The sequence below is a fragment of the Otolemur garnettii genome, unplaced genomic scaffold (assembly GCF_000181295.1).
Source record: "Otolemur garnettii isolate 467f Iridium unplaced genomic scaffold, OtoGar3 scaffold00097, whole genome shotgun sequence".
Lineage (NCBI taxonomy): Eukaryota > Metazoa > Chordata > Mammalia > Primates > Galagidae > Otolemur > Otolemur garnettii.
The window spans coordinates 7,178,096-7,190,623 of NW_003852492.1; positions in this window are offsets into that span (position 1 = coordinate 7,178,096).

A 12,528-nucleotide genomic window follows, 5' to 3' on the forward strand; every position below is an offset into this window, starting at 1 on the left:
TGCAAGACTGAAATAACAAAGAAAAATTAAGACAAAATTAGGACACTGGCCCAGGAGCCTCCTGCGAAAACTGGTCAGCAGCTGGTGGTGCAGTATCAGGGCTGACCCACCGTCTTTGCTGGTGGATCCTGGCTGCGTGGGTGGGGGAGGGAAGTGTCAGGAGCTCTCCCTGAAGGAGAGGAGGTCTGTCAACTCCACAGCTGCTAAAAGATCCCAGAATGAGGCCCCGCGTGCGTCTGTAAGGCAGCGTTTTTCTGCCTTTTCCATCTCACGGCACACTAGAACCTATAGTTAAATTTTTGCGGCACACTAAAGTTATGTTGAGCAATAAGAGAGCAAAAAAAAAAAATATATGCTTACTGTGCTTTGGACTTCTTTGGAAAAAGATTTAATTAAGAATCTTTAAAATTTTTGCAGCACACTTAAGATCCTCTCTCACCCAGCAGTTGAAAATCACTGCAGTAAGGGCTGGAGGAGAAAGTCTGTCACAGGTGTGCACTGGGGTGAGAAGCTGTGCTTCCTGCCCCCCACTATTCATAAAGGAGAGGATGGAGCTCCCTGGGCTCAGACCAGAGTTGGGATCTTTGGGGAAGGGATGTGAGAGCCAGCTCCATCCCTCCCGTGCAGGCCCTGCTTCTGGCCACTTCTAGGCTAGCTTAAACTGACATGACACTGGCTCCTCTAGCAGTGAGAAGAGGAAGAACTCCAAGCCTGAACTTAGGAAGAATCAGGCAGGGAACAGAGAGAGGTAAAGGGAAGGTGGGAGGGGAAAGGGCTGAGCCCTAACATGACTCACAGGTAGAAAGGAGAGACCAAAAAAGCAGAGAAGGAACCAGAGGCCAGCTAGCTGGGCAGAGAAAGGAGACAGAAACACCAGGGGGCTGGGGAGCGACAGGTTTTGTTACCCTGTGAGGTCCTCCCTTTCTGCCACTGGTGGTCAGTGTGAGACTGGCAGCTGCTAGTAACAGGCCCTGCCCGACCTTCCCCTCCCTCCATCATCACCGATCCTCCCTCCCATGGGCTCGGCCACAGGTCTGCTCTGCTCCTCACCCTGCTGTCCTCTAACTAACCCTTCCATGTTACTTCGCTCTTTTATCTCATCCACCTGCCATATCAAGAGCTGAAAATCCATCCCTCTCTGTTCCTCAAACGCCAGGCAGCACCAGCAGAGCGACTTCTAGGTGGACACCACCACTTCTTTATTGATTCTCATGAGACTCATAAGGGATAATGATAGAGTGGATAGGAAAAGATTGTGAAAGCACCAAGGAGACCCTAAGTTTACTTCCACAACTGAATTCCCCAGATTCCTTTCAGGAAAGAAGGTGCATTTCCTCCAGTGTCACCCCTTGGGGCCATGTGGCTTGCCTGTGTGCCTGGGCCCACCTTGCAACTGTCTTGTCCCAGGCCAGACAGGAGGCCTTGCAAAGGTAGGTGGGCTTACCAATATTTTCTAGACAATGAATCTGACTGTGGTTTGAGGCTAGGTCCCAGAGTCAGAGATTAGGAACTTTCATCCCTGAAGCAGGAGAGTTAGGCTTTTAACACGTAGAATAATCTAGGTGAGTTTTGAAGAAGCCACTGAATATGTATGAGAAGAGAGAGAATATGAATATTGGGGGAAACTGCAGAGAAGCAAAGGGGAGACTGATGCCTGAGAGAAAGCAAAGCCGTAAAGGAGACCTCGGGGATTATGGCATGAACGTGGTTGGACGGAGACAGGGAGACAGGAAGGGGAGAAGCCAGGAGCAGAGAGAAGATCTGGGAGAGAAATAAAGAGGCCGAGAGGAGCTGAGCCAGGCAGCCGGTGGAGCAGGCAGATGGAACAACAGAGACGGAGAACCGAGCCACAGAGCGGGCACACGGCGAGCCTGGCAGCCAAGCCCTGTGGATTCCGTGGGAGCAGATGCTTCTGTGGGAGCAGCAGCTGATGGCCCCGGGCACGTGCATCCTTGTTGACTCCAGGCCCAGAGCAGCCTCCTCGGCAACCAGCCTTAGCCTGGAGGAGCCGCGCGGGTCCAGAGAGGCAGACACATGACAGCCTGTGCCCCGTGGGGGCTCCATTGCTTCCCCTCATCCTCCTGCAGGCTCCGCCCACCCCTCCGTCTGCGTCCTGAGGCCTGTGAATCCCTGGGAAGCCATGAGCTGCTACATCACGCCGGAAGGAAGCGGGCTGCGTTGGAGGGGTGAGTGTGAGCCACCGCACGGGGCGCTTAGCTCTTCCCGGGGTGGGAGCGTGTGCAGGGGTGGGCACACTGGTGGGAGGGTGGGAAGGGGAGAAACGTCTCCTCTGGGGCTGGCTGCGTGGGGCCTAGTGGCCAAAAGTCTGGGATGTGGTGGGGTGAGGATTGATCCCCAGCAACACTTTCCCCCCTGACTATCTGGATGAGAGTGTCTGCAGCCCCTCACCCCCGCCCAAACCACCCAGACTGCCACAGCCTCTTGTGAGCAGCAAGAAGCAGAGTGGGCCCTGGGTCCTGAGTTGGAAGAGCCTGGGGGCCTCTGTCTTCATCCTCCCCCGTGGCTACCCACCAGTGGACCACTTTGCTATCACTTATCACTGCCTCAGAGCATCTGCAGGACCCCGATGGGGGTGACATTCCCACCCCAAGAATTCCCTCTGAAGGAAGGAAGCTCAGAAGGGCCTGGGAATGGAGGGTCTCCACTAGGATGCAGACCTTCCCCCAGAGCAAAGGCAACTGCAACACCACCCCTCACACCCACCCCAATCCCGCCCCCAATGGCATCCTCAGAACAATGGACAGGGACACCCCAACATCAGGCTCCCCGGCTGTGCCTGGGGCAGTCCTTTACTGGTCCTACACCCAAGGTTAGGGGTTGCTGCCAGTGACCCCAGAGTGGACAACAGATGGCCCGGGGAGGGAGGGGAAAGCGGGTGGGGAGTCCGTATCGAGTTCAGGCGCGATCTGAGTGAAAGGCAGGTACCACGGAGCCAGATGGGCCAAGTGGAAACAGAAGTTAAGTAGGAAGAGACGGATAAACAGCAGACACCAAGCAACCAGCCAAGCATATGCTTCGCAAGCAGGCAACACAAGCACCCAGTAGGGTTTTGGAGGGGGAGGGGACATGAGCCCACAGGGAGGGGGACATTAGGTTTGCTGTGAGCTGACTACTGCCTGGTCAGAATTAGTGATCTAATCCTTCTCCATGGCGCCTCGAGAAACAGATCTGCAGCTAGTCCTGGCAAGGAAAAGAGGCATTTGGCAGGGTGGAAGGAAACTGCTTATGCCAGATGCCCAAGGGACTGGTCTCTGGCGGAAGAAACACAGTCCCAGACTTGGAAGTCTGAATATTAGGTGCCATCTGCAAGACCCCAGAGCAGAGACCCCTAGTGCTGAATCAGATTCGGGAGCTGAGTGAGGACTGCTGCCTGCAAACCTGGGAAGTCCTTGAGCCCTGTAGGTGCCGGCTTCCCCCACTGAGGAAGCCCACGTAGGCTGGAGCCCTGTCTGGGTGATGTCATCCTTTGAGCTCCAGGCAGGGAAGAGGTGGAGCCAAGCTGGAGCTTTGCAGAGTTTCAGGCTCCACCCCCAGACCAGCTCAGCTTATGGGCCCTGTCTTCTCAGCTCTCTCTTGGTCAAGGCTTCCTGTCCAGCCTGCTGGAATGCTGCAAAGCCAAGAGGAAGGGAGAGGGCCACCCAGGAGGGGAGAGGGCCACCCAGAGGAAGCTGTGCAGAAAGCAGAGCCAGACAGGGGATGGGCTTGCCACCCCATCCACACTGGTTCCCATGTTCACTTAGAAAAGCTCAGAGGTTTTGTGGGTGCCCACCTTCCTTGTACCCCAGCCTCAGCCTTTCCCCTGTACCCGGCATGTCCAAAAATGCTCATCTGCTCTGCCAAGTACCAGGTGTCCCACTGGAGTCGCTTTCTCTGAATACTGCTCCAGGGAGAAGTCGCTGTCAGTGCTAAGCTAGAGGAATGCAGACTCTGAGCTGAATCTGAGCCTGTTCTAAGCCCCAACGCCAGCCCTCCTGCAGAATGGTCCCTTCACCTCTCACATGCTCATGCTGGACATAAGCCAGCCCATGCCAGCTGCTGGCCTCTTCCCAAAGTTGGCATAGGTCCCAGCTTCCTGCCTCCCCTCCTCCAGGGCTACCCTGGCCCGTACAAGTCACGGTGGCTTGGAGCGTTGAGGTCTCTGGTCATGGCAAAAACCTGCTGTTGCTCTGCCCGTTTTAGATATGGTGGTGATATTGGGGGTTGCATCGGGCAACATCACACCCACCCCAGGGTAACACAGGTGCAGAACCAGCCTGGCCTAGTCTGTGAAACTCAGCACACCACAGGGCCTCTTGTTTGGACTCAGCTGCTTGGCACAGCCCCAGTGTCCAGGAGCAGAGAGGAGCTTTCCCAGGTGCAAGCCCTTGGCTGCCTGGAAGCCAGGCCCCTGGGAGGCCACGTGCCCAGGGCAGATGCTCAGCTCAGTGCCAGGACCCTCTTAGCCCTTACTCAGCCATCGGCTCTGTAACCATGATATGTCTGGGACACAAGAATGGCACTAGCAGAAGGAAAGAAAGGAGGGCCTGGGAATGAAATCTCTACTTTGAGTCCTGGACCAAGGACCTCTTAGCAAGACTAGCACCAGGGCCAAATCATACCAGGAAAGTGCTACCCTAACTTTATCAATCTGCATGGGAAACACATCGCTCTATTAGCCTACATTAACATGCATACTACGCTTTTCAGGCAGCTTTTGTTTTATAACAAATTTGATTCCCGTAACATTGCCATAATGGAGAGAAAACAGATAGTATTTCGATCCATTTTAGGGATGAGGAAACTAAGGCTGGATTTGAGTATGTGTTTATAGAAAGTCTTACGAGGCGTGTGAAGGTATACAAAAATAAATGAACTAAATAGCTTATTATGAACCTAGCTGAGCCCAGAGCCCTTGGTCCCAGAGACTTACCACCAGGCTCCTTCCCCACTTCACACCACTCCATATGCTCAACTCAAATTAAAGAGACATGGTAGTGACTGAGGCAGAATTTCCACCCAGGAATGGCGGGTTGAGGAAGGAATGAGGAAAGAAGAGTAGGGCAATGGTGTGATGAATGGCCAATCACCTGGCACTTGAGCCTGGCGTGGGGGGCGTGGCCTGCGGTGGAGGGGCGTGGCCTGGGGTATAGGCGTGGTCCACACGTGCATGCACAGACATATGAAGGTTGCAGTTTCCGTGTGCCCAGTGTGTGCAGGCTGTGCATCCTGTTTTTAGGTGTGCACATACCTGATAACATTGTGTTTGTTTCTTAGGACGTGCCAGGAGAGGATATATGCATAAGCTTGAGCTGTGCACAGTAGCAGCACATCTATTGATGGCAAATGCGTGTATCTGAAGGATAGAAAGGGTTGATGAGAATGTGTTTATGTGGAGGTGTGAGCAGGGTTGTACATATAGTTCTAGGTGACTGTCAAAGAAAAAATTATACAGTTTCAAGAATGTGTATGTGAGCATAGCTCATGGGTTTGGGTGTACAAGCATGGACTGTGCATAGTGGTGGATGTGTAAGGAACTTGGCACCAGTTGTAGGAAGGTTGCTTCCTACCCCCCACCCTAACCCCAGGACTCTAACTCAGGGGCTTCAGTGTCTTCCTTTTAAAGGGATTCTCGAGGGCCTTCCTACCTAGGACAAAACAATGCCTGTGCTCAGGCCCAGGCAGGGCCGGCAAAGCCTGTGCTACCTGGCGATACCTCTTGTTTCATCCACTCCCCTTCCAGTTCCACAGAGGACTCGGGAGAAACCTCAGTCCTGAGCAGATCAATGATTCCTAATAAAATTTAAATTCTGGCCTGGAGAGGCTGAGCAGGCCTGGGAGAGAGAAAGAAAAAGGTGGCATGGATTCCAAAGAAGGGGCCTGGAGTCAGCGGATTTTATCACTGCGGTGCTAACATATCCAGCTCCACTCCCACCCCCATGTCTAAACCCAGTCCTAACACCAATCCCTGAGCCCACCTCACTTGCATGGAAGCCGTGGCCAGGTAAGAAGGCTTAAGCACTGTGGGGTGAGGGGGGCGCAAGGAACTGCCCAGTCCACGCCCTTAAGAAGGGTGCAGGGTCAGGGCCGGCCTATCGCTCAAAAGGGTAGGGCGCTGGCACCATATGCCGGAGGTGGCAGGATCAAACCCAGCCCTGGGGAAAAAAAAAAAAAGAACAGTGCAGACCGCTCCACAGAGCAGACAGGCTACCTTCTCTACCCAATCAGAGAACTGGTAAGAAAAGGTCGCCTCTGAGCAAGGTTGCCCTGGTTTTCCTTAGCACTGCTTCTGACACACACGCCTTGAGTCCCAAGGGATACAGAACCCTTGGCACACCCATCTGCTAGGTCTGGCTGCCCTGGGAGGCCATCCATGGTCACACAGAAGACCACTTCTCTTCCATCTCCAGGTATTAGGGCTATGCTGAGACCTCTCCCACTGAACTGAGATTTATAAGGGTGTAACCTCTGCTGGAGCAAAGTCAGCCTCGCTTCAATCACAGAAAAGGATACTAAATCCTGAAGCTCAGTCGCAGGCTCTTGCAACTTGGCCCAGCCATCAGCCTCAGCCTCAGGTTCAGAGGTCTGGGAGGGCAGGAGCACAACCAGGTTACAACCAACAGCACCTAAGGTTATGAATGCTGTCTCCCCTTGCCGGAGGACACCCTTGCACCCAGGGCATGGCAGACAGGGCTGCGAGGGATCTCAGCTCTACTCCAGGGTCCCAGCCACCCCACTTGCTTTACAAACAAAAAAGCTGAGACACCCTAAGAATGGACTTGACCATGGTCACAGAGCTCATTTGGGGCCCTGACAAGATTGTAACTGGTTAGGAGTTTTACAAATGGGTTTTTCTATAATTTGGTAGAACATAGACATTTTTCAGAAGGCCAGACAGTGGCCAGCTCCCTGTAATCCACACTGCTAGAACACTGTGATTAAAATTCAGCTGCAGAGCTCCTGCTGGGAAATGCAGTGGTACATTCATCATTGCCGGCCTAAGCAACTGCCTCCCACTCTTAAAACAAGGGCTCTAAACCCCAAGTCCACACATGAGCTCCCTGGAGCTCACAGCCCCTCAGCTTGTGGGCAGGTTTTAGAGCGCCTGCGTTCTGGACATTTTTCTGGAGACGCGTTCATAGCTTTAATTGATTTGCAAAGAGATGCACAATGTGGAAGAGGTGGAGGATCATTGCCTTAAATCTTTAGGAATCTTGGCTCCGGAGAAATCCAATTTTAGTAATCAGCTGCTAGGCACCTTACCAGCATTCAGAGACAACAAGGGTCGGATTGTTTCTTCCTAGATTTCTGAGTATGTATTTTGCAACATGTAAGAGCATTTGTGCTCTAGAATTTAAGTCCCTTGTGGGCAGCATTCTTATCTATTTCTTTGCCTGTGTAAGGGATCCTGGGTCAGTGTGTGAGCATAGTGGGCCACTTCTCTTCCCATGCACACTCCTGCTTGGTCTCCAACAACCACAAGAATTACCATCATTAGAGGAATCCTAAAGCAAGAATTGCAAGAGTAATTTCATGATTCTTTGTTGGGCTTCCGGACCTTTTTTGTCCTTTTTTTTTTTTAGAGACAGAGTCTCACTTTATCGCCCTCCATAGAGTGCCATGGCAGCGTCACACAGCTCACACCAACCTCCAACTCCTGGGCTTAGGTGATTCTCTTGCCTCAGCCTCCTAAGTAGCTGGGACTATAGGCGCCCGCCACAACGCCCGGCTATTTTTTTGTTGCGGTATAGCCAGGGCCGGGTTTGAACCCGCCACCCTCAGTATATGGAGTCGGTGCCCTACTCACTGAGCCACAGGTGCTGCCCTTTTTTTTTTTTTTTGAGACAGAGCCTCAAGCTGTCCCCCTGGGTAGAGTGCCATGGCATCACAGCTCACAGCAACCTCCAACTCCTGGGCTCAAGCGAGTCTCCTGCCTCCGCCTCCCAAGTAGCTGGGACCACAGGCGCCCGCCACAACGCCCGGCTATTTTTTGATTGCAGCCGTCATTGTTGTTTGGCGGCCCGGGCTGGGGATTCGAACCCGCCACCTTAGGTGTATGTGGCTGGCACCTTAGCCACTTGAGCCACAGGCACCGAGTCTTTTTTCTTTTTTATTAATTCAGAATCTCCCTCTGTCACCTTGGGTAGTGTGCCCTGGCATCCTAGCTCACAGCAACCTCAGCCTCCTGAGTCACTGGGACTACAGGCATCCTGCACAACACTGGTTTTTCTATTTTTAGTAGAGACAATGTCTTGCTCTTCTTGCTGAGGCTGGAGTGGAACTCCTGAGCTCAGGCAATCCCCCTGCCTCAGCCTCCCAGGTTTTGTCTACTATTAAAGAGTGATCACCCTGGGGTCATCAAGGTAGTCCAACCAAACCGTGCATCCAGTTCCGACGCGGGCTGTGCCGTGTGCCCCCGCTGCCCAGCACCTGTGGGAAGCTTGCTGCTTTAGGCACAGAAAGCTAAAGCAGGGGCGGATGTGCTCACTCGCCTTGTGATCGCAGTATCCAGCAAACAGAACAGGAGTGAAAATGTCACTGTCTCAGAGCCTGCACCTGGGGTTCCCAGGGATAACAAGAGAAGAGTTGCAAGTCTGACAGGACCTGGCGAGACTTGGTCTCAGGACCGGCTCCAGCCCCTCCACCTTTCTGTGGATCCATTTGAGCACCCCCTCCTTGTCCCACTTTGCAGCCTCTGCAGCTCAGCTGCTAAGCCCACTGGGGATTAGGAAGCTGGGGCCACGAGGGAAGGAGGAGGGCAGCTCGTCCTGGGGCCGAAAGGGCTCCTTTCTGGGGAGGGAAGTGAGGAAGTTGGGGCTCTCAGGGCACTGGCTGGACCAGCCTTCCTGCCGCTGCTGCTCCTCGGCTTTGCCCACGTTGGCTAAAACCTCCCGTGGAGAAAAGAGCTCTGAGAGGCGGCTCTACAGCTGCTGCTTCTGTCTGGGGCTAAAAATAGACTCCTCTCTGCCCATGTCCAGCACAGGCTGGGCCAGAGCTCTGAAGAGGACTCATAGGCAGAGGGAAACAGAAGGTGGGACCACGGACAAGTGTCCCCAAGTGGGCAAAAGCCAAGTGAGGCAGGAGTGGGGAGGGGTTGGACTTGGGCTGAGTCTCAGCTCTGGTCTTCTCTTTCTTTCTTTCTTTCTTTCTTTCTTTCTTTCTTTTTTTTTTTTTTTTTTGACGGAGTCTCACTCTGTTGCCCAGAGTAGAATGCCATGGCATCAGCCTAGCTCACAGCAACCTCAAACTCCTGGGTTCAAGCAATCCTCCTGCCTCAGTCTCCCAATAAGCTGGGACTACAGGAACCTACTAGTTTTTCTGTTTTTAGTAGATACAGGGTCTTTCTCTTGCTCAGGCTGGTCTCGAACTCCTGAGCTCAAGCGATCCACCTGCCTCAGCTTCCTGGTCTTCTTTTCTGTCCCAGAAACTCTGGGAAAGGGACAGGGTCTTGCATCCCTATGTTTCTGAGGTGGAGAGTAGGCACAGGGAGGATGGCCAGGCTGGCCTGGGTCTGTCCTGCTATGAACACTGACATGCTGACTCAGCACCAGGTAAAATGAACCTACGATGCAGGTATCAGCGTTGGTATTATTTCCTTTGACAGATGAGGAAATGAAGGCCTAGAACATCAACTCACAAGGCCACAGGTAGGGGCTGGAGTCTACCTGGGGCAGCCTGAGTGCAGAGCCCACACCACCAACCCTGACCATGGCCACGGCCCCAGCCCAGCAAGGGCACAAAGGGGCTGAGAAAGAGGGAATAAAATTCCAGGGCGGCTGCAGAGAAGGGCAGCCCTAAGTGAGATGTGCGTCATGGCCTAAGGGCCCACCTTCCAGAGAGCTCATTATAATCTTGGACACATGACATGTTCCTAGACCCACGGATTTGCTGGGATTTTAGTAAATCCTCTCTAGCTGCCCCACTCACCCTTGCATGCCTGCACATCGTCATTTTCAGAAGAGGCGTGGGACACAGTGGCCAGCTGGCTCAGGGTGTGGGGGCCCCAGAGGCACAGAGGATCGCAGCCACAGCCAGTGGTCCACGCTGTCAGGGTAGGAACAGAGCAGAAGGGGCAGCTAAGGGCCTTTGGAGCCTGAGTTATTTAAATGCTTAGAGTAAAGCAGATTTGGATTTCACAAAGACAGGGGTGAAAGCGGGGAGGATGGAAGGAAGGACTACAAGAGAAATAGAGAAAGGGAAGGAAGAAGAGAGGTGGGGAGGAAGGAAGAAAGAGGACTGAGAGTCTCCACGATGACTGCCAGCCTGGCCTTTTCATCTAGAGAAGCCTAGGAGAGGAAGGCTGGTCCTGAAGAGTGAGATGGAGCAGAGGAGACAAAGAACTCAGGTGGCTGAGACAGAGCCCTGATGTCACTAAGAGATCCAGGAAGAGAGGCAGTGGGGACCTTGGTAGCCTCAGGGTCACAGGTGCTCATACAGAGTGGGCTTGTCCTATCTCCTCTACCAGCGCATCTGTTGGGCTCACCTTGTTTAAGGCCAAAGCACACATCATCCTCCCACAGAGCTACTAATGCAATTAACAAAACACGTTCATAAATTTTGCATGACGTCCGGAGTGCAGGGGCCAGAGCCAGAGACGCTGCAGAGAGCTGTCTGACCTCTCCAGCACCAGGCCCTCCTGAAGAACACAGCCAAGGCTCAGTAGGGACTGCAAGACCATCCCCTTCCTGCTGAGCCCCATCACAAGGTGGGTTGGGTGGATTGGGGAGGTGGTCAGGAAATACAGGGAAATCAGTAGAGGCTGGGAAGATGGAGAAGAATGTGCACCTGTGTCCGCAGGGGTCTGGGGAGTGGCTCATGCCTTCTAAGCTCAAAGAGACAGCATTCTGCAGCGCCCCAGAGAATCACCTCTTTTCGAGGGCGATTCTACCTCTGGAGGACAGAGAGCAAGAGTGCGTAAGATCGAAGGCATCTTTGGCAATGCAGGCGTGACTTGGCAGCATGTTGGTGTTTGTGTGTGTGAGCACGTGTGTGTGTTCAGTCTGGAAAACTGGTGACTCACTGGAACAGGGAGTTTTCTGATCTGAAGAGCTTATATTCGGCTATTTTTATCTCTTCTTGTCTCTTGGTCCTTTTTCCCCTTGTCTTTCTCAAAAGCAGAGGAGGAATGCTGTGGGGAGGGTGGCTAGTTTAAAGCTTGGGCCCAGAGGGGGTACCCCCTGGAAATGCAGGATAACGACATATATGTGGTCTCTGCGTGCACAGCAGGTGATACGGATACGACACACATTATCAAAGTCTGGCACGTACACGTGCTCACCATGCATACGAGCAAGTAAGAGCGAGGCCAAAAATGTTCCTGGAAAATTCCTGCCTAAACTCTTGGATGTGAGTTGGTGTACGCGCTGTGCTGTGCACACTTCACTCTGCAGCTGCCTCCCCAGCCCAGCCCCGCACTTCGCACCACCCACGTGGGAACATTCGCATGAGCCACAGGCACTGTCCTGGCTCTGTTTTGTGGGTGGCTCCAGCCCCTGTGTCTTCTCTCTTCTCTGCCCAGCCATTCATCCAAAATTATGACATCAGGAAAGCCTTTCTCTGCTGATCATCAATAGGGAACCAGAAATGCTAGTGGTTGGACTTGCTGGGTTTCTCCCGTGACTCAGGGCAGCTGACCCACCCACCCACCTACCACCTTTGGCCCTGAGAACCCCGCCCCCTAGTCTTGCGTCCCCAGTGAAATGGGGCCTGGCAACTACTTGGAAAGGCGAGGTGGGGCTCCAATGCTGCCCCTCTCCTCTAAGCTCGGCCCTCTAACACGGAAAAAGGGAGAAGGGGATGTGAGCTCTGGGTGCCATCTGCCTCGGTCCAGTGTGGGTGTGGGCAGGGAGTGGACTGCATTCTTCAGGGTGCCTGGACCTTGACTCCGCATTGACAGGACCATACATACATCCTGGTACCTGGCACAGAGATGCTGCCTGTGACCAATGCCTCCGTACTGCTGCTCACCCGGGTGGGGGGCACCCTGCCTCCCTTCCCACACTCGTGCACCCATGGACTCATGCACAGTGGCACAGGTCCGCACGCACGCTCCTTTAGAAGACCATGTTAAGAGATAACATGGGGATTCCATGCTTACAGGCAAAGCAAGTCCCAAGCTCTGCCAGTTCCTCAAGTCTGCAGCTTATGCACCACTAAGATGCCCCAAGCTGAGGAGGCCCAGGTTAAGCTGTGCATCACTCCTTAAGCTTTGACCTCTGCTGAAGGGCTGCATCTGCCAGGGGAGGGGCGCCTGTGTCTCAGCTGCCTGCCCAGAGGCACTGTGGTTCCCGATGTCCAGGGAGTGATTGGGCATGAGCTCCTGGGGAGAGCAGCGTCCATCTACCTGACTGCTGCTCACTGCCTTTCGCTCCACAAGCATTAGGGGATCGAGGGGTCTGTGTAAGGCATCCCAAGTCATTTCTTAGGAGGGCAAGCCAAAGTTCCCATCCCCAATCCCTGCCTTGTAAGGAAGAACACAGTTAGCCCTCAGAATTAGCCTCGACAGAATGTGCCACCCGGGTGTGTGAACCA